The following is a 21,562-nucleotide window of genomic DNA, read 5'->3' on the forward strand; positions in this document are numbered from 1 at the left end:
CTATTGGCTAGTTCCTATTGTGGCGTCATTAGAGCCCGGCCCGGCTGGGGTCTCCCAGGCAACCGATATACACAGAGAACCACGTGGAGGAAAAGCACGCGAGTTTGGAGGGGGTGGAGCAGCAACAGAGGTGGACTGGAATGTCACACGACGGGGCAGCTGGAAGGTATTGGGAAAGAAGAGGGGTCATGGGAGAAGACTCGGAACTTGAGCCCTGGGGCGTATCAACTTCCAGTTTTTAGGGAAGGCTAAACATCCCCCACTCCCCTTCTCACCGGACTGGGGGAGGTCCTGTTCCTCAGCCTCTTCTCTTTTTCTTTACTCTCAAAGACACTCGCCGCTCATTTTACTTCCGTGGGACCAGTGATTAGTGATGAGTGCCTGAGTGGGTAAACGGAGGCACTGAGTCAATGGAAGGAATTCTCTTTGGTCTTTTCAAGAAAAAGCTGAGACAAAACTTGAATTTTTGCTGCTCCCATTACTTTTGTGTAACCTTCTCCCCACTCCCCCGATGCTGATGAGGAAAACTGCACAACCAGGTAGCTGGGTACCAAGGCAAATCCAGGTTTTCAACTTCAGCTGCTCCATCAACCCTTGCAGGTGCCCTTAACGCCTCCCATCTTCACCACAGATCTCTCTCTCCATTGCTACTCTCCTCAAGTCCTTCCTTGTCTTCTATTTGCCAGAGAAATCAGACGCAATCAGGAGGAGAATACTTACATTTCTACCTGCAAACATGTCTGAATCCATTCTTACCAGGAGCAGTGAAAGAGGCACCCTTGTTCTTGTCCAAGACGATTCCCTTCTCGATTTCAACTTTTTTTTTTTTTTTTTTGAGACGGAATGTCGCTCTTGTTGCCCAGGCTGGAGCGCAATGGCGTGATCTCAGCTCACTGCAACCTCTGGGTTCAAGCAGTTCTCCTGCCTCAGCCTCCCAAGTAGCTGGAATTACAGTCGCGCACCACCACACCCGGCTTTTTTTTTTCTTTTTCTTTTTTTTGACAGAGTCTTGCTCTGTTGTCCAGGCTGGAGTGCAATGGCGCAATCTCAGCTCACTGCAACCTCCTCCTCCTAGGTTCAAGTGATTCTTGTGCCTCAGCCTCCCGAGTAGCTGGGATTACAGGCACCCACCACCATGCCTGGCTAATTTTTGTATTTTTAGTAGAGACAGGGTTTCACCGTGTTGGTCAGGCTGGTCTCGAACTCCTGACCTCAGGTGATCCACCAGCCTCAGACCCCCAAAGTGCTGGGATTACAGGCGTGAGCCAGTGGGCCCGGCCCCAGCTAATTTTTTGTATTTAGTAGAGATGGGGTTTCACCATGTTATATTTCCTTAGGGCCCTCATTCCATCACTTCATTTTACAGATGGATATTGGACATGCCAGTCACTCGTCTAGAAACTGGAGATATAGTAGGGAACAAAACAGGCACAATCCCTGCCCTCAGGGAGCTTACATTCTAGTAGAAGCAGGACAATAAATAAGTAGAATATGTAATATGTTAGTTAGATGGTGCTAAGAGCTATGGGGGCACATCAAGCAAGGAGGAGGTGTGTTCGGAGAAGGTAACATTCAAGTGACCTGAGGGAGGCTAGGCGTGAACCACATGTAAATGTGTGGAAAGAATCTTCTAGGCAGAGGGAAGAGTAAAAACAAAGGTCCTGAGGTGGGAGCGACCTGCCACTTTCAAGGAAGAACAAAGTCAATGTGGCTGGAGTGAAGAGAGAGAAAGACAGGGAAAGAGTGGGAGATGTGATCAGAGAGGTAAGGGAAGGACCCAACCTGCATGTCCCCAAGACCTTTCTGAGGACTTTGGCTTTTATGGTGCTATTGAAAGGTTTTGAAACAGGGGTGTCCAATCTTTTGGCTTCCCTGGGTTATGGTGGAAGAAGAATTATTGTCTTGGGCCACATATAAAATACACTTAACATTAAAGATAGCTGATGAGCTTTAAAAAAATCACCAAAAAACCTCATATATATATATATATATATATATATATTTTTTTTTTTTTTTTTTTTTTTAAGAGATAGTCTCGCTCTGTCGCCCAGGCTGGAGTACAGTGGCCCAATCTTGGTCCACTGCAAACTGTGCCTCCCGGGTTCACGCCATTCTCCTGCCTCAGCCTCCCAAGTAGCTGGGACTATAGGCGTCTGCCACCACACCCAGCTAATTTTTTGTGTTTTTAGTAGACACGGGGTTTCTTTAGTAGAGCCAAGATGGTCTCGATCTCCTAACCTCATGATCCGCCCACCTCGGCCTCCTAAAGTGCTGGGATTACAGGCGTGAGCTACTGGGTGGGGCAAAACCTCATAATGTTTTAAGAAAGTTTATGAATTTGTGTTGGGCCACATATGGCCCGCAGACTGCGGGTTGGACAAGCTTGTTTTGAGCAGAGGAGGGACAGGGTTCCTACCTTTCGCTACTGTGCAGAGAACAGATCTGAAGACAGCAGAAGCGCGAGACCATTGCTGAAGAGAGCAGAAGTGGGAGACCATTTAGGAGGTCATTGTGAGCGTCTGGTTAGTGTGGTAGCAGGAGAGGTGATGCAAAATGGTGGATTTTAGAAGTATTTTGAATGTGGACTAACAGGATTTTCTGATGGATTAGGCAGTGTGGGGAGGAGGGAGGAATTTTTCACCTGAACTTTAACTGAGAAGGGGAAGGCTGTGGTAAGAGAATCGCTGGAACCTGGGAGGCAGCAGTTTCGGTGAGCTGAGATGGTGCCACTATACTCCAGCCTGGGTGACAGAACGAGACACAGCCTCAAAAAAACAAAAAACAAAAAACGTATGTCTACTAGGCATCCAAATGGAGATGTCAAGAAAGCAGCTGCATGTGCAAGTTTGGTGTGGTCTGGCCTGGCGATAAAAGATTGAGAGTCATCAGCATATGGAAGTTATTTAAAGCCAGGAGATGAGAGGAATTACCAAGGGAGCGAGTGTAGCTAGAAAAGATGTGCAAGGACTAAATTCTGGAGCTCTCCAATATGAGCTTGAGAAGTGTTGGAACCATCAGAGAGACGGAGGCATAGGGTCAGTGTAGTGAGGAAAAAAACTCCAAGAGATGGTGGTATGCTGAAGGCCAAGAGAAGGAAACTTACTGAGGAGGAGGGAAAGGTCAATTGTGTCAAATGTGGCCCGTAAAGTAAGTAAGATGAGTTTGAGAATTGATTGACTGATTGATTTTTTTTGTTTTATGTTTTGTCCCTCCCTTGCCCCCCCACACTGGAAAGTATATAGAGCAAAGATAATTGATTGAAGGTCATTGGTGATTTTGACAAGAACAGTTTTGGTGGAGTGGTGGGGGTAAAAGTCTGATCGCTGATGAGTTTAAGAAAGAATGGGAGGAGAGGGATGGAAACAACTCTTTGGAGGCAACTCTTTGGAGGAGTTTTGTTATAAAGGAAGGAGAGAAATTGGATGGGAGCTAAAAGGAGAAGTGAGGTCAAGAAAACTTAAGTGGGAAAAAATAGTTATATGTTATATGCTGATGGGGAAGAGCCAGTAGAGAGTGAAAATTGACAATGCAGTGGGGAGTGAGGAGAACATCTGGAGAAATGTCCCTGATGAGGGGAGAAGGGATTGGACAGAGTCCAGAAGCAGAGGGGCTGGCTTTGGTTAGAGGACTGATGGCTCATGCAAAGTAAAAAGAGAGAAGGCATGATATTTGGGCATAGATGTGGGAAGGCGGATTGATGTGGGAGAAGCTGGTGGATATTATCTCTTCGAGGCCTTTTTGTTTTTTTCCACTTTGTGAATTAGGAAGCAGGGTCAGCTGTGAGGATGAAGGGAAAGGCTTAGAAGTTTGAACCTGGAGGAGGAGTTCTAAAAAAGTCACTGAGAGCAGTGATTCTCAAACTTTAGTGTGTACCAAAACCACCTAGAGAGCCTATTAAAGCCCTCCCACAGTCTGGGCAACATAGAGAGACCCTGTCTCTTCAAAAAATAAAAAAATTAGCCGGGTGTGGTGGTGTGCGCCTATGGTCCAGCTACTCAGGAGCCTGAGATGGGAGGATTGCTTGAGCCTGGGAGGTCAAGGCTTCAATGAGCTGTGATCGTGCCACTGCACTCCAGCCTGAGCTACAGAGTGAGATGCTATCTCAAAAGAAAGAAAGAAAAAAAAGCCCTCCCTTCCCCCAGACATTCTGATACAGTAGGTCTAGGATGGGCCCAGGAATCTGCATTTCTAACAAGTTCCAGGTGATGCTGTAGTCGCCTGTATGGGGATGACCCTTTGAGAACTACTGTGTGAGAGAGTGGGGCAGTGACTGGACTCGCATTCCCACAAATGCAGTGTGGTTGTCAGGCAGCATCAGGGGCCCAGCTGAGGTTAGAAATCATGACTTGAAAGTGTCTCCAATCACATCGCACTCACAATTGCTTGCACGTGTTTGGAGTCCTATCTCTTTAAAACTTCCATTTTCTACTGACTTTCCCTTTGCCGTGTAAAAGACTCCACATCCGCTGGGCGTGGTGTCTTAAGCCTGTAATCCCAGCACTTTGGGAGGCCGAGACGGGCAGATCACGAGGTCAGGAGATCGAGACCATCCTGGCTAACACAGTGAAACCCCATCTCTACTAAAAAAAAATACAAAAAACTAGCCGGGCGAGGTGGCGGGCGCCTGTAGTCCCAGCTACTCGGGAGGCTGAGGCAGGAGAATGGCGGGAACCCGGGAGGCGGAGCTTGCAGTGAGCTGAGATCTGGCCACAGCACTCCAGCTTGGGCGACAGAGCGAGTCCGTCTCAAAAAGAATAAAAAAAAAAAAAAAAAAAAAAAGACTCCACACCCTTCCTCTTTAAAAAATGAAAATCTTTAACCTAGGTTCTAGCTCTCCCCTCTTCACAATTTTCTTGGCAGAGTTGTGCATGCTGTATTTCCCTACCTCCTAGTCTATGCAGCATCCGCAACACGTCTGCTCTCTCCAACCTCAGGACACTTCTGTTAGTCATCATTACTGATCTAGATGCTAAATCCAATGGACACTTTTTAGTTGTAATCAGTCATTTGACCACCTACAAATCTGATACCTCCAACCATTTCCTCCCTCAGCTGTCTCCTCCTTTAGATTTTGTGGACACACTGCTTTTCTGGTTTTCCTCCTGACAGCTGTCACCTCCTCATTCTCCTTTTCCCCTGGTGTTCCTTTATCCTCCTTTAAGGCAGAGTATAGCACAGTGGCTGTTATATGTGCAGGTTGTAGATTGACTGGGATAACTTCTGATTTCTCTGGTTCTTAGCTGTGAGACCTGAAACATTTCTATCCGTTTCTTCATATATTTACCAAAGTGAGGCTGGGCATGGTAGCATATGCCTGTGGTCCCAGTAGCCTGGGAGGCTGAGGTGGGAGGATGGCTTGAGCTCAGGAGTTCTAGTCCAGCTTGGGCAACATAAGGAGACATCGCCACTTAAAAAAAAAAAGATAGGCTGGGTGCGGTGGCTCACACCTGTAATCCCAGCATTTTGGGAGGCTGAGGTGGGCAGATCACGAGGTCAGGAGATAGAGACTATCCTGGCTAACACAGTGAAACTCCGTCTTTACTGAAAATACAAAAAAATTAGCCGGGCGTGGTGGTGTAGTCCCAGCTACTTGGGAGGCTGAAGGCAGGAGGATGGTGTGAACTTGGGAGGCGGAGCTTGCAGTGAGCTGAGATCGCGCCACCGTGCTCCAGTCTGCGCAACAGAGTGAGACTCCGTCTCAAAAACAAACAAACAAACAAATAAAACCCAACATAGTAGTAATACCTGCTTCACAGGGTTCTCATTTGAGGATCCAATGAGTCAGTATGCATAAAAAGCTTACAACAATGCCTGGCTCATACTGAGTATGTAAGGTCATCACTCGGAGCTACTACTCATCTGTCAGGTGCTATTTGTATAGGCTGATGATGCAAAAAATCTGTATTTTCAAGCAGGCCTCATTCCTGAGCAGCAGTCATAATTATCCACCTGCCTCCTGACATCCCTAGATGCCTCATCAGGATCTCAGCCTTGACATGCCCAAACCTTCAACTCAGCATTTTTCACTTAGTTTGCCCTCTTTCTTTATTCCCCCACATCCACGAATGGCCCCACCATCTGTCCAGTTCCCTGGCCAGAAATTTGATAGTTTCTAGCTTCTCTCAGTCCTTTGATTCTTTTCTTTTTTTTTTTTTTTGAGATGGAGTCTTGCTCTGTTGCCCAGGCTGGAGTTCAGTGGCACGATATTGGCTCACTGCAACCTTCACCTTCCCGATTCAAGCGATTCTCCTGCCTCAGCCTCCCGAGTAGCTGGGATTACTGGCACCTGCCACCATGCCCAGTTAATTTTTGTATTTTTGTAGAGATGGGGTTTCGCCATGTTGGCCAGGCTGGTCTCGAACTCCTGACCTCAGGTGATCCACCCGCCTTGGCCTCCCAAAGTGCTGGGATTACAGATGTGATCCATTGTGCCTGGCCACAGTCCCTTGATTCTTATAGTGGTATTACCTTATTCTACAGACTCAGATATGCGGGAGCATACATATAACATTGTTTTTCTATAATATAACTACATTTGTAATTTTTTTTTTACACATTTTTTATTTTTCTGAGACTGAGTCTCGCTATGTTGCGCAGGCTAGTCTCGAACTCCAGGGCTTAAGGGATCCTCTGGCCTCAGCCTCCAAGTAGCTGGGATTACAGATGTATGCCACAGTGCCTGACTCTTATGTTTCTATTCTGAGCCAGCTCCTATTCTCCTGGAATGTTGGATGGTTAATTTTAATCCATTGGTGGAATCTCCCCTCTTTCCAGGGATTGCCTTAATTCTGGGAGGGTGTCTCTTATGTATATATTTGCCAAAGCACTGGCGGAAGTGGGTCCTGTTATTAAGTGGCCGCCCAATGTCCTCTGACATATCCTCTGCCTGGCTCCTGCTTGCATGGCCTCTTTAGGTCTGGTGTCTCAGTTGCTCTTGGACACAGGGTTCATTCTGCGGCTCCCATGCCCTGGAGTAGCATGAGACAGTGTGGCACTGTCCATGGTTCAAGCTGCCTCCACAATAGGCTACACTCTGCAGCCATGTATTCTTTTGGGGGTCTTGTCTCCTTAGGTCTGGGGTTCCACTGCCATCAGATCTCGAAAACCTACTTGGGGGTTTTGCTGTCTCTCTGCACTCAGGTGCCTGAGGACAGAACCTACCACTATCTGTGCTGTCACTGCGTTCCCGTTGGCTCTTGCCTGTAAGTTGTGCTCGTGCCATGGAACTGGGGTGAAATCAATGCGAGGCCTTGCTTTATCCAGAATATTTCCTGCACATCTATCCAGACTGGGGGTCCTTTCTGTTTTCCTAAGGGCCTGCCTAGGTGATTGAAATTCACAAGTCAGAAGTGGCTTTCCATTTCCCCTCGTTTTTGTTGTTGTGTTTTTTCACTAAGGCATCAGCACAAAAGCTGCGCTGCTCAAAGTGAGGCTATAGGGGAGAAAGGGAAGAAACCACAAATAATATTGTAAGATGTCATCATATTCCCTATATCCAGTGGGGGCCATGGATTCTACATCTGTAGCCTCCCCTAAAATTTCCCCCTTTTCACCCACATTGCTTCTGTCGTAGTTTGGGGTTTTGTTATAATTCTTCTGGTTTGAGAGTGTTCCCTTCCTAATCACAGGGTTAGGTTGCTGAAACAGTGGGAGGTTTTGCAGGTGAAGATCCTTGATAAAAGATAAGATTCAGAAAACGGAATGACCTATGAAATGCCTGATAAATACTCGATCTTCACTAAAATCACAACTAAAATTTTGCACAGTAAATAAATTATCAACAACAGATCTGAAATTAGCAGTAGTGTGTATTGTGTAATTTCCACATATCCCTGGGTGATTTAATGTTTTTAGGATTTCCCTGCAGTTACCGTTCTCGTAAATCCAGTTTGTTTTGATGCAGATGATGTATAGTTAGATGTTCTCTTTGGGTCAAGTTGTTAATCCAGACGTCCAATACCTTCTGATTTGAGGATTTCCAGTTATTGTCCTCACTGGCCCCATCATGGTCTTCAAAACAGCTTTTGGGGGACCTGGCTTGAGATTAGATCCTATGATTTTTGAAACCTTGGTAAGGGGAAGCAGGAAAAACTATTTAAAAGTTGCAGGCTGGGCGCGGTGGCTCACACCTGTAATCCTAGCACTTTAGGAGGCCGAGGCAGGTGGATCACAAGGTCAAGAGATCAAGACCATCCTGGCCAACATGGTGAAACCCCATCTCTACTAAAAATACAAAAAATTAGCTGGCACCTGTAGTCCCAGCTATTTGGGAGGCTGAGGCAGGAGAATCACCTGAACCCAGGAGGCAGAGGTTGCAGTGAGCCGCGATTGCGCCACTGCACTCCAGCCTGGCAACAGAGCGAGACTCCATCTCAAAAAAAAAAAAAAAAAAAAAAAAAAAGAAAAGCTGCAGCCACGAGTGGTGACTCACGCCTATAATCCCAGCACTTTGGGAGGCCGAGGTGGGTGGATTGCTTGAGCCCAGTAGTTTGAGGCCAACCTGGGCAACATGGAGAAACCCTGTCTTTACAAAAAATTAGCCAGGAGTGGTGGCACAGGCCTGTAGCCTCAGCTACTTGGAAGGCTGAGGTGGAAGGATCACTTGAGCCCAGAAGGAAGAGGTTACAGTGAGCCGTGATCATGCCACTGCACTCCAGCCTGAATGACACAACAAGGCCCTGTCTCAAAAAAAAAAAAAAAAAAAAAAAAAAAAAAAAAAAAAAAGGATGCAAGCACTTTTCACTTTCTAGAGGAGGAGACTTCGGTTTTTCAGTTCTTCTTGGGACTGACTGTTCTTTGCTTTGGGAAAATCACTACAAACGGCTTTATTTCCTAAGTACAAAGCCATATCCACCAGTGATCAGAGCGCAGAATGTTACATGTGTGTGAGTGGGAATTGTGTTTTTGTGGCTTCTTGCTTTTTAGAGGGTGATGGGGGAGAGAGGCGTTTTTTCTCCCCGAGTGTCCAGTGCGCTGTGTGGAACACTGTTGCCAGGGCTTGGCCCAGCAGGTGTTCACAGGAGCTGAGGAGCAAGACAGAGAGGGCTAGGGAGGGCTTTGCCTCATCAGAGAGCCAGAGGTGAGAAGGAACTGGGTGGTCTCTAGACGTAGGGGTCCCGATGGACATTTCTGGATGTTCTGACTTGACATGTGCTGTGAGCACGTGAGTGGTTTGCTGGGGCGGGGGCGCTGTGCGTGTGCGATGTCCGTGCTCCTCTGGAGGAAGTGGACTTCCGCTGTCAGCTGTGCTGAGGCAGGAAATAAGGAATGGGGGAGTGGTGGGCCTTGGACTAGCTGTAAAGAGAAACTTCCGGCCCGGCGCGGTCGCTCACGCCTGTAATCCCAGCACTATGGGAGGCCGAGGCGGGTGGATAGCGAGGTCAGGAGATTGAGACCATCCTGGCTAACACGGTGAAACCCCGTCCCTACTAAAAATACAAAAAACTAGCCGGGCGTGGTGGCGGGCACCTGTAGTCCCAGCTACTCGGGAGGCTGAGGCAGGAGAATGGCGGGAACCCGGGAGGCGGAGCTTGCAGTGAGCCGAGATCGCGCCACTGCACTCCAGTCTGGGTGAGAGTGCGAGACTCTGTCTCAAAAAAGAAGAAAAAAGAAAAACCTCCCCCTCTTCGGGCCTCATGGCGCTATGTCCTGGACTCTGAGGTGGGGGTATGTTCAGAGCATTCCTGGGCTGAAGGTAAGCTGACCTTTGTCTCAGGGAGCCAGGCAGAGAGGTTCTTATAAGGGCCCTTCCTCTTGTTCCGCCTCCCTACATGAGTGCAGCAACCACGGAGCAGCTCTGCCTTGAGAAGGCAGTGGTTCAGACGCCCCATATGCACGGTCTAGTCCAGCGCTGTCCAGTAGAACTTTCTGTGATGACGGAAAATGATTTCCGCTCTATCCAGGACGTCAGCTACTAGTCTCATGTGGGCACTGAGCACTTGAAATGTGGCCGGTGTGACTGAGGAATTGAATTTTAAATGTATGTAAATTTAATTGGTTTAAGTTTAGTCTCATGTAGCTAGTGGCTACCGTATTGTACAGCAATACGGATGGCAGGAAACTATAAAGCTGTAAAGTTCCAAAGTCTGAGCCCAGAGTAGTCTGGGCTGATGATGGCTGCCATCATCAGAGATCACAGAGGATCAAAGAGGCTGAGTCACAGCTGAGTAAATGGTGGAGCTGCCCCAGAAGGCCCTGCAGCAGGAGGGCGCAGTCTCCTGACCATGCCAGGGTCCCTCTCTGCAGGTGACCACACCACAGAAGGTGCAGCGACTCCCACGTGGCGGAAAAAGTATCAGGCCTGTACTGTAAATGGATTACTTGTCCTCTCAGTGACTGTCTCATTTGACTCTGTCATACGGGTCCTCCCTGTCCATCTCAGTCCCTATGAGTCTGGAGAGCCCAGGTAATCCATAATCACCACAGCTCACGTCTCTCCTGTTGCATCTCCTTATTTGAGCCAAGGCCTCACCCTTTCCTCTCCCCCTGCCCCCTCTCGTGGCCTTGGCACTGCTCTGGGCTGAGCAAGCCCCACTTTGTCCTCAAGCCCTCCTCCAAAGCTTCTCTGGATTTTCTTGGCTTAAGTGAAACTCACTTTCCCCTAAGGACATCATTCCCCCCAAAGCCCTCTGAAACACAGCCTGCTTTTCTCCTACCCTCACATGCCGCAGAGTCAGGAGGTGGGATATTTGTTTGCATGGGCTGCCATACAAATTACCACGACCAGGTAGTTTAAAATGACAGCTTCATTCTCTCCTAGTTCTGGAGGCTGGAAGTCTGCAATCAAGGTGTCAGAAGGGCCATGCTCCCTCTGAAGCCTCTAGGGGAGATCCTTCCTTGCCTCTTCCAGTTTCCGGAGCCTCAGGTGTTTGTTGATTTGTGACTGCATCACTCCAATCTCTGCCTCCATCTTCACATGGCCTTCTTCTCTCTGTCTCCTGTTTCCCTGTGTCTGACTTTTCCCTTGTTTTATGATATTAGTCATTAGATTAGGGCCCACCTCATCTTAACTTGATTACACCTGCAGAGCCCCTTTCCAGGTGAGGTCACATTGACAGGTGATGGGGATAAGTGTCTTGCTTACCTCTCTTCCGGTAAGCAGCCCTGCTCTCTGGAGCTCCTGGTGTCTGGTTTTGGTATGCCATCTTTTGTTGCTGGCAGCTGCTGGCTTCAGAGAACTTCATCTCCTTTACAACTGGCTCCTGGCCCCTTGTCTTCCTCTCCGCCCTTCTCCTTCGTCATCTTGGGATGTCTGCAGCCATGTGGACGATCCTTCCAGCTCTCTGGCCTGCCACTTTGGACCTCTTGAGTCCCTTTCTCATTGTGGGTCATCTGCCCACCTGCCAGCATCTTCACATCCTTACACAGTAGGGTCTACAATGCCTCATTAGACTCTCTCCTTTTTAGACTCCTTCATTTTTTGCCCCCCTTCTTTCTGCTGCTCTTGCCCAGAAACACCTGGACCCTTGCTGAAGCCATCTTCTCCACCTCCCTGTGCTTGCACTCATGCAGTTGGAAGATACAGATCTCCTGATTAGGTCCACTTTATGTTCACGACCACAGACCTCAGATGGACATACTCAGCACTGCCCAGCATTTCTATTATGTTTCCCTGGTTCGTTTATTTTCCCACCATATTTTCTATTGCTGTATAACACATGCCCCAAAATCTAGTGGCTAAAAAACAATACCCATTTATTTTATTATTATTATTTTTTAAAAAAATGATAGAGATGAGGTCTCATATGTTGCTCAGGCTGGTTTCAAACTCCTTAGTTAAAGCAATCCTCCTGCCTCAGCCTCCCAAAGTGCTAGGAGTACAGGCATGAGCCACCGCACCTGGACAATATCTATTTCTTATCTTACAGGTCAGAAGTCCTGGTGGGCTCAGCTGGTTCTCTGGTCATGGTCCCACAAGACCAAAATCAAGGTGTCAGCTGGGCTGGACTCATGTCTGGAGGCTTGGGGCAAGGATCCACTTCCAAGTTCATTCAGGTTGTTGGTAGACTCCAATTCCTCATGGCTGCAGATGTGTGGACCCTATTTCCTTATGTTAAAGAAAAATCTGAGGCACGATAATATTTTTGAGTTTATTTGAGTAAGAAGCAATTGATGAATTGGGAAACACCGAACTGAAGAGGTCTGTTCTGGCAGCAAGCCATCAGGGGCAAGTATTTATGGGGTAAATGCAGAAGCAAAATCAATATATTGTTTGATTGGTTGCAATTATACAATTGCCTTATTTGGCCTATCCTGTTGGAAAGTCCTTGGTTATATAGTATAAGTGTGTTGGCTATTTCTGACTGGTTGAGCTTATGATTTGTTTTTCCTTAATATAGGCATTTATAAGAAAAATGTCAAGTTTCACTTATGTTTGCAAATCAAGCAAGGTTTAGGTCTCGTTACGAAGCCTCACTGGTTTTGTCTGCTCAGGGATTCTTCAGGCCTAGTATCCCTTTAAATTTACTTTAACAGTTCCTCGCTTTTGGTCATTCTCCCAGCAAGCTGAGAGTATGACCAAACACTATAGCATTACTCTCGGTAACCAGGTTACCATTATTGACTAGTTACCGGAACAAAGAATCGTGTAGATGTTGTCATTCTCAACAGTTGCGTTGGAATGGAAGGTCAGGTAGTCATCATTATCTGCAGTTGCAGAGTCATCATAGGCTTGGGGCATGTGTTATACAGCAATAGAAAATATGGTGGGAAAATAAACAAACCAGGGAAACATAATAGAAATGCTGGGCAGTGCTGAGTTCTTCTAGTTGTCTAATCCTGATAGCAATTATTTGATGTGTGAGTGGTTAGGGTCTCACACCTGAATGCTGCTGGAAAGCATTTAAACCCCTTGAGAGGATACAATGGACTACAGAGCTGAAAATCATGATTATAAGGAGAATAACAGCCAATAATTGAAAAATTCTCTGGAGCAGACATTGAGCTCAGGAGTTCAAGACCAGCCTGGCCAACATGGTGAAACCCTGTCTCTACTAAAAATACAAAAAGCCAAGAGTTAACCAATTAAATAAATCAGTGGATCAGGTAGACCACACCTATCTGATGAGGAACTTACATTTGTTTAAGATCCTTTGAATTGGGGGCAATAATTTCTTTTTTGAACAATTTATTTCCTTAGGTTTTTGGGGGAACAGGTGGTATTTGGTTACATGAGTAAGTTCTTTAGTGATGATTTGCGATATTTTACTGCATCCATCACCTGAGCAGTGTACACTCAACCCAGTTTGTGGTCTTTTATCCCTCACCTTCCTCCCACCCTTTTCCCTGAGTCCCCAAAGTCCATCATATCATTCTTATGCCTTTGCATCCTCATAGCTTAGCTCCCACTTATGAGTGAGAACATATGATATTTAGTTTTCCATTCCTGAGTTACTTCACTTAGAATAATAGTCTCCAGTTCCATCCAGGTTGCTATAAATCCATTAACTCCTTTTTTTTTTTTTTTTTTTTTTTGAGACGGAGTCTTGCTCTGTCGCCCGGGCTAGAGTGCAGTGGCCGGATCTCAGCTCACTGCAAGCTCCACCTCCCGGGTTTACGCCATTCTCCTGCCTCAGCCTCCGGAGTAGCTGGGACTACAGGCTCCCGCCACCTCGCCCGGCTAGTTTTTTTTTTTTTTTTTTTTTTTTTTTTTGTATTTTTAGTAGAGACAGGGTTTCACCGTGTTAGCCAGGATGGTCTCGATCTCCTGACCTCGTGATCTGCCCGTCTCGGCCTCCCAAAGTGCTGGGATTACAGGCTTGAGCCACCGTGCCTGGCCCATTAACTTCTTTTTATGACTGAGTAGTATTCCATCATATATATCCACTCGTTGACTGATGGGCATTTGGGTTGGTTCCATATTTCTGCAATTGTGAATTCTGCTGCTATAAACGTGTGTGCAAGTATCTTTTTTGTATAATGACTTATTTTCTGGGTACTCAGTGGTGGGATTGCTGGATCAAATGGTAGTTCTACTTTTAGCTCTTTAAGGAGTTTCCACTCTGTTTTCCATAGTGGTTGTACTCGTTTACATTCCCACCAGCAGTGTAGAAGTGCTCCCTGATCACCGCATCCACGCCAACATCTATTACTTTTTGATTATGGCCATTCTTTCAACAATAAGGATGTATCACACTGTGGTTTTAATTTGCATTTCCCTGATCATTAGTGATGCTGAGCATTTTTTTCCTATGTGTGTTGGCCATTTGTGTATCTTCTTTTGAGAATTGTCTATTCGTGTCCTTAGCCCACTTTTTAATGGGAGAGTTTGTTTTTTTCTTGGTAATTTGTTTGAGTTCCCTGTGGATTCTGGATTTTAGTCCTTTTTTGGATATATAGATTGTGAAGGTTTTCTCCCACTCTGTGCGTTGTCTCTTTACTCTGCTGACTGTTCCTTTTGCTGTGCAGGAGCTCTTTAGTTTAATTAAGTCCCACCTATTTATCTTTGTTTTTGTTGCATTCGCTTTTGGGTTCTTAGTAATGAAGTCTTTGCCTAAGCCAATGTCTAGAAGAGTTTTTTCCCCAGCGTTATCTTCTAGAATTTTTATAGTTTCAGGTCTTAAGATTTAAGTCCCTGATCCATCTTGAGTTGTTTTTTGTTTAAGATGAGAGATGAGGATCCAGTTTCATTCTCCTTTATGTGGCTTTCCAGTTATCCTGTGGGGCAATAATTTCTAATTTATTGACATAGAAACAACATTTTTTTTTTGAGACAGGGTCCCACTCTGTCACCCAGGCTAGAGTGCAGTGGTGCAATCAAGGCTCATTGCAGCCTTGACCTCCTAGGCACAAGGGATCCTCCCACCTCAGCCTCCCAAGTAGCTAGGATTACAGGCATGTGCCACCACACCTGGCTAATTTTTGTATTTTTTTTGGAGATGGGGTTTCGCCACGGTGCCCAGCCTGGTCTCAAAGCTCTAGGCTCAAAAGATCTGCCCACCTTGGCCTCCCAAAGTGCTGGGATTATAAGTGTGAGCCACCATCCCTGGTAAAACTTTTTTAAAATCAATAAAAGTACAAGCTCTTCTTTGTTAAACTGTGAGGTGTCAAGCACTTCTGTTTTAGAGTACTTTTGAGGCTAAATTGTTCATTTCAGATTATATTGCTCGAAGAGAATTCAAGTTATTATTCTATGAAAACAAAGGAAAAACAAAGATTAATATTTGGAGCAAATTATGACCTTAGTCTTTGTGTCTGGAGGGTCAAGATTTGTAGATTTGAGTTTGAAGTATCTAGATGGTGGAATGGAGATGGCATTTGAGAGCTGGTTGTATCATCAGGTGGTGTTCTGGTGAACTCATGTAGCAGCAGGCATAAAGGTTGTCTATACATGGTCTGTTGCAGTGATTTTTTCTGAAGTTTGAAGTCATTCAGTTTCAGCTTTTAGGACTGGAGAAAAGGGCAGTTTTAGTTTTTAATGAAACTAGAGAACTTCAGGATTCAATCCAGTTTATAGATGGATAACAAATCTTAAACAAAATAAACAGGATTAGAATTTGGTAATTGGTGCTCTACAGTTTTCTATTGAAGTCACTCTCATTTTTATAAAAAATAGTCACAGTTAAATTTTTTAACAAAATAAGTCTAGTTTCATTAAGGTAGATCTGTTTATATAAATGCAACACAGCTATTAATTCTATGTAAGTTTTAAAATATGATATTTTAGTCAGAGCTTTGGTAATATCCAAGGGGCTTTACTGACTTTGTATCCATCCACTTTAGTTTTTTAAAACTGCCTGATATCAACACTCCTTAGCCACCCCAGCTGACGTCTCAGTAAGTTGTGTGTCTCCGCAGTCCAAGACTTTGAGACTTTGGGCTCAGTTCAGCAGTAGGACTTGCTTAGGAGTTGCAGTCCTTGTGGCCTAGACTGCCTTTCAAGTTTCTTTAGAGCCCCAGAGCACTTTGGCCCATTGTGGCGAGGCTTGCAGGGACTCAAGTTCACACTGCTGGGATTGGCAATTCCCCTCTGGCTAGGGCTGCTTTAAATGCTCCCCCCATGGGTGGGCATTAACTGAGTTTGGTCTGGTTTTGTTTTCTGCTATAACAGGGCACCATGGAGTTAGGTACTTCAAAATTGCTGTGCTCTCCCTCTCCCCAGTGCACAGAAATACTCTCCACACCATGCTGCTGCTGCTCGGGGATGGAGGGATGGCGTCAGTGATTTAAGACTGTTTTTCCTACCTGTTCAGCCCTTCTTTCAGCAACATGAAGTTAAATTCAGGTACTATGAGTGCTCACCTGATTTTTAGTTCTAATGAAGGTGTATGTAGATAGTTGTTAAATTGGTATTCTTGCCAGGGAGGAGGGGACAATTAGTGGAGTCTCCTGCCATCTTGCTCTTCCTCAATATGCCCTTTCTTGCAGATCTTTTACAGCTCTCTATATTTGTTCAGTTTGTGTCTTACTTGTTTTCTTCTTTATTATTCTGGAACAATCGTCTTGTTTTCAAGATAACACCATTCTCTTTTTCCTTTAAAGGAAACACATTCCGTACATACTTTTTCTTGCTAAAAACACACCTACTTTTAAAATAGATTTTTTATATACAGTTGTTTTCTTTCTTTCTTTCTTTCTTTCTTTCTTTCTTTCTTTCTTTCTTTCTTCTTTCTTTCTTTCTTTCTTCTTCTTCTTCTTCCTCTTCTTCTTCTTCTTCTTCTTCTTCTTCTTCTTCTTCTTCTTCTTCTTCTTCTTCTTCTTCTTCTTCCTTCTTCTTTCTTCTTTCTTCTTCTTCCTTTCTTTTTTTTTTTTTGATACAGAGTCTTCCATTGTCACCCAGGCTGGAACTCAGTGGTTCAATCTAAGCAGTTCACTGCAGCCTCTGCCTCTCAGGTTCAAATGATTCTTGTCCCTCAGACTCCCAAGTAGCTGGGATTACAGGTGTGTGCCACCACACCCAGCTAATTTTTTTTTTCTATTTTTAGTAGAGAGAGGGTTTTGCCATGTTGGCCAGGCTGGTCTTGAACTCCTGGCCTTAAGTGATTCACCTGCTTTGGCCTCCCAAAGTGCTAGAATTACAGGCTTGAACCATCACACCCGGCTGAGTTATTTTCTTTCATCTTTACTACATCTGGTAGTCTTTATTACATAAATTAATTAGAATTCTTTTTTATTAATTTATTTTTTTCAGATGAGGTCTCTGTCACCCGGACTGGGAGTGCAGCGGTGTGATCTTGCCTCACTGTAACCTCTGCCTTCTGGGCTCAAGTAGTCCTCCTACTTCAGCCTCCTGAGTAGCTGGGACTACAGATGTATGCCACCATGCTGGGCTAATTTTTTTTTTTTGGTATTTTTGGTCGAAAAGGGGTTTTACCATGGTGCCTAAGTGTTTTTTTTTTTTTCCCCTTTGAGACAGGGTCTCGCACTGGAGTGCAATGGCATGATCTCGGCTCACTGCACCTCTGCCTCTGGGGCTCAAACCATCTTCCCACCCCAGTCTCCCAAGTAGCTGGGACAACGCCTGGCTAATTTTAAAAATTTTTTGTAGAGATGGGGTCTCACTATGTTGCACAGGTTGGTCTTGAACTCCTGGGCTCAAGCGAATTAGAATTCTTAAACATTTGATTTTTAGAGACAGGGTCTTGCTCTGTCACCTAGGCTGGAGTGTAGTGGTGTGATCATGGCTTAAGTGCAGCCTCAATATCCTGGACTCAAGCAATGCTTCCACATCAGCCTCCTAAGTAGCTGGGACTACAGGTGCACACCACCACACCCAGCTATTTAAACATTTTTTTTGGTAGAGACAGAGTCTCATTATGTTGCCCAGGCTGGTTTCAAACTCCTGGGCTCAAGTGATTCTCCTGCTTTGGCCTCCCAAAGTGCTAGGATGACAGATGTGACCCACCACACCCAGCCTAAAATTCTTAACCCCTAGGAACCTTAATATCTAGTGAAAATTCCTTTCTAGTGAAAAGGAAGCACATGATTTTGTAATTTTGATTTTTATATTTTTATTATTTTTATATTTTATTTTTGGCCTTTATTATTAGTTTTAATTGACAAATAATAATTGTACATATTTATGGCATAAAGTGTAATATTTGTAATATAATGTAATAAATCAGGGTAATTAGCATACCATTACCTCAAACATTTATCATTTCTTTGTGTTGAGAACATTCAAAATCTGCTCCTCTAGCTATTTTAATAATACAATCGTTGTTGGTTGTAGTCACTCTATTGTGCTATAAAACACTAAAACTTATTTCTCCTGTCTAACTGTACTTCTGTATCCATTAACCAACCTTTGGCTGTTCCCCTATTTCCCCTACCCTCCCCAGCCTCTAGTAACAAGTATTCTAATCTCTACTTCTACACAATTAATGTTTGTAGCTTCCACATGTGAATGATAACAGCATTACTTATCTTTCTGTGCCTGCTTATTTTACCTAACATAATGTCCTCCAAGCTCATCTATGTTGCCACAAACGACAGAATTTCTTTTTTTTTTTTTGAGACACTTTTCGTCTGTCACCCAGGCTGGGGTGCGGTAGTGCAGTCATGGCTCACTGCAGCCTTTACCTCCCAGTCTCAAGTTATCCTCCCACCTCAGCCTCCCAAGTAGCTGGGACTAAAGGAGTGCACCTCTATGCCTGGATAATTTTAAATTTTTTTTGTAGAGATGGGAGTCTCATGTTTCTTAGTCTGGTCTTGAACTTCCAGATGCAAGAAATCCTCCTACCTTGGCCTCCCAAAGTGCTGAGATTACAGGCATGAGCCACTGTGCCCAGTTAGGATTTCAGAATTTTTTTTTAATGGCTAAACAGTGTGTTCCATTGTGTGTATATACACCAGTTTTTCTTGACCCATTTATCTGTTGATAGGCATGTCACCTACAAAGGAAAACAGTAATTCTCCAGTACAGATCTCAATCATAAGGAAATATATGAAATATCAGAAAAAGAATTTGAAATAATAATCGTAGAGAAATTCAGTGAGACACGAGAGACTACAGATAGACAATTCAATGAAATCAGGAAAATAATTCATGATTTGAATGAGATATTTAACAGAGTATATAACAAAGGGTCCAATAAAAATCTTAGCGCTGTAGAATTCAATGGAGGAAATAAAAAATACAATGGAGATATTTAACAACAGACTAGACCAAGCAGAAGAATTTCTAAACTTGAAGACAAGTCTTTTGAAATCACACAGGCAGACAAAACAAAACGGAAAAAAAAGAAGAAAGCCTACAGGATTTGTGGGACACTATTAAGTGGACAAATATTCATAGTATGGGCATTTCAGAAGGAAAAGAGAAGAGAAAAGGTGAGGAAAACATATTTAATGAAATAATCGCAGAAAGACTCCGCAAGTCTTAGGAGAGAGATGGTGTTATGCCCAGACCGTTTATTCCCCAAAGAAGACCACCAGAGTCCAGAGTCAAAGCCAAGCGGCAAGGATCTTTACTGCAAGTTCGAACTTTGTCCCTCCGTTCCACAGCATACAAGAGGGCCCCGAACGATGCATGTGCTTGCTTTTTATAGCCCAATGTAAACAGGATATGTAAGGTTACAGAGGAACAAGGAAATTATTTTGGTTACAGCATTACAATTGGTTAACATTTTAAGTTATACATTTAGCAGTTTTTTTTATTGGTTCCCGCGCTTTCAGTAAAACCACTCCACAAACGGTTGTGACCTTATCGGGGACTCTCCAGGTGGTGTTTTTCTAAAGTTGAGACAAATGGAGGAATGTTTGTACTGGGCCCAGGACTGAGATATATGGAGGAATGTTTGTACTGGGCCCAGGAAGTTGAGACAAATGGAGGAATGTTTGTACTGGGCCCAGGACTGAGATATATGGAGGAATGTTTGTACTGGGCCCAGGACTGAGATATATGGAGGAATGTTTGTACTGGGCCCAGGAAGTTGAGATATATGTTTGATTTCTGACATTCCCCCCTTTCTCAGGTACCTCTGGAGCCATTCTTGGGTCTTATAAGTCTGATTCTGTTTCAGTGTTTACAGGTTGGTATTGGGCTCTGAGGACCATGAGCTGTATGGTGTCAAACCTTTCCCTGACAAACTGCAAAATTCTGTTAATAACACAAGGTCCTACGGTAAACAGAACCAGTAAACTTAGCAGGGGTCCAAGGAAGGGGGCTAACAGAGAAAACATAGAGGAATTCCACCATTGGTCTGCAGCTGAGGCAAACTGCTGTTTTTTCATTTCTATGCTTAACTTGCATAACTGTTGGACCTGGTTCTCTACAAGCCCTGATTCATTTATGTAGAAACAACAGTCTTCCTGCAAGAACATACATGTACCACCTTTCTCAGCAGTGAGTAGGTCTAGGGCCCTCCGGTTCTGCAAAGTTACCTGAGCCAGGGATGTGAGCTGTCGCTGAAGGGAGGCAAGGGACTCAGCCGATTCCTCCATAGCAATGGCAAATTGTTGGTACAACTTGTTGCTTTCTATAAGGGTGTAGCCTAAGGCTCCCCCTGCCAATCCGGCTGCAATGAGGGATGAGGTGAGGGAGATTCCTGCAATGAGGGGGAGAAATATGGCTCGTGCGGGTCTCAGTCTAGGGACTGAGTGAATGGCAGTACTAGTCCAGTTACCGGTGTACCCTAAGAACTCGCCAGTAGTTACTAGAGTTAACCAGGGAACTAATGTGACAGGAAGACACAGTAGGTCGGTAACCGAGCGACCAGATAAGTTTTTAGATAATGTTCCATTACACCAAAAGAATATGCCCAACGGGGCCCTTAGGTTGGTACTAGGGGGCGCTACAGTGATGTTACAGAGGCTGGAGTTAGTGCCTGAAAAACAGTAGGGAAACTTAGACCGCTTAGCTGCATGTTTGCAGTGAGCTATGTTGCCAGCGCTAGGTGAATTTTAAGGGGTTGTTCTTAGCTCTGTCCACAGTCCACGTGGCCGGTGCTTCAGTCGCTGCTGTGATTGGTCCAAGAAGGTCGGAGGTCGGGTCCACTGGTTTGACGTGGGTGTAGTGGATCCACGACGCGATGCCTTCTACCTTCAGGGTGGTGGGTGTGGTTAGGAGTACCTGGGGCGGTCCTTTCCACCTGGGTTCTAAGGTCTCTTGTCAGTGTCACTTAACCAGGACCCAGTCTCCCGGCTGGTACGGATGGGGTGTCAGTGGGGGACCGGTCTCATATAGTTCCTTCAGCTTGGGCCAGATTTCCTGATGAATTTTCTGCAAGGCTTGTAGGGAAAATAAGAGTTCAGAGACATTTTCTGTTTCAGATTTAAGCAGATCATCTTTTAGGCTGGGAACCAGGGGTGGGGGTCTGCCATACATGATTTCATAAGGGGTAAGGCCCAGTCTGTAAGGGGTATTACGGGCCTGGAACAGAGCGTAGGGGAGAAGGACTACCCAGTTAGCGCCAGTCTCCATAGTCAATTTAGTTAAGGTCTCCTTTAAGGTCCGATTCATCCTCTCTACCTGTCCTGAACTTTGGGGCCTGTAAGTGCAATGTAGTTTCCAATTTGCCCCAAGGATGGAAGCCAAACCCTGACTTACCTTAGCAACGAAGGCCGGCCCATTATCTGACCCTATCTGGATGGGGAAACCATACCTGGGGAGGATATCTTCCAG

At 45.1% G+C, this 21,562-nt stretch overlaps 1 long non-coding RNA gene across 1 annotated transcript in view; it reads left to right on the top strand.

Annotated features, from left to right (window-relative positions):
- The first annotated feature begins 40 nt into the window (after nucleotides 1–40).
- The window catches only part of LOC104657222, a 122,297-nt gene continuing 100,775 nt past the window's right edge, over nucleotides 41–21,562 (top strand). The window contains exons 1-2 of the long non-coding RNA XR_747253.2: nucleotides 41–166; nucleotides 16,049–16,222. This is a non-coding gene — a long non-coding RNA (uncharacterized LOC104657222). The remainder of the gene's footprint in view (nucleotides 167–16,048; nucleotides 16,223–21,562) is intronic.

The sequence above is a fragment of the Rhinopithecus roxellana genome, chromosome 15, assembly GCF_007565055.1.
Source record: "Rhinopithecus roxellana isolate Shanxi Qingling chromosome 15, ASM756505v1, whole genome shotgun sequence".
Taxonomy (NCBI): domain Eukaryota; kingdom Metazoa; phylum Chordata; class Mammalia; order Primates; family Cercopithecidae; genus Rhinopithecus; species Rhinopithecus roxellana.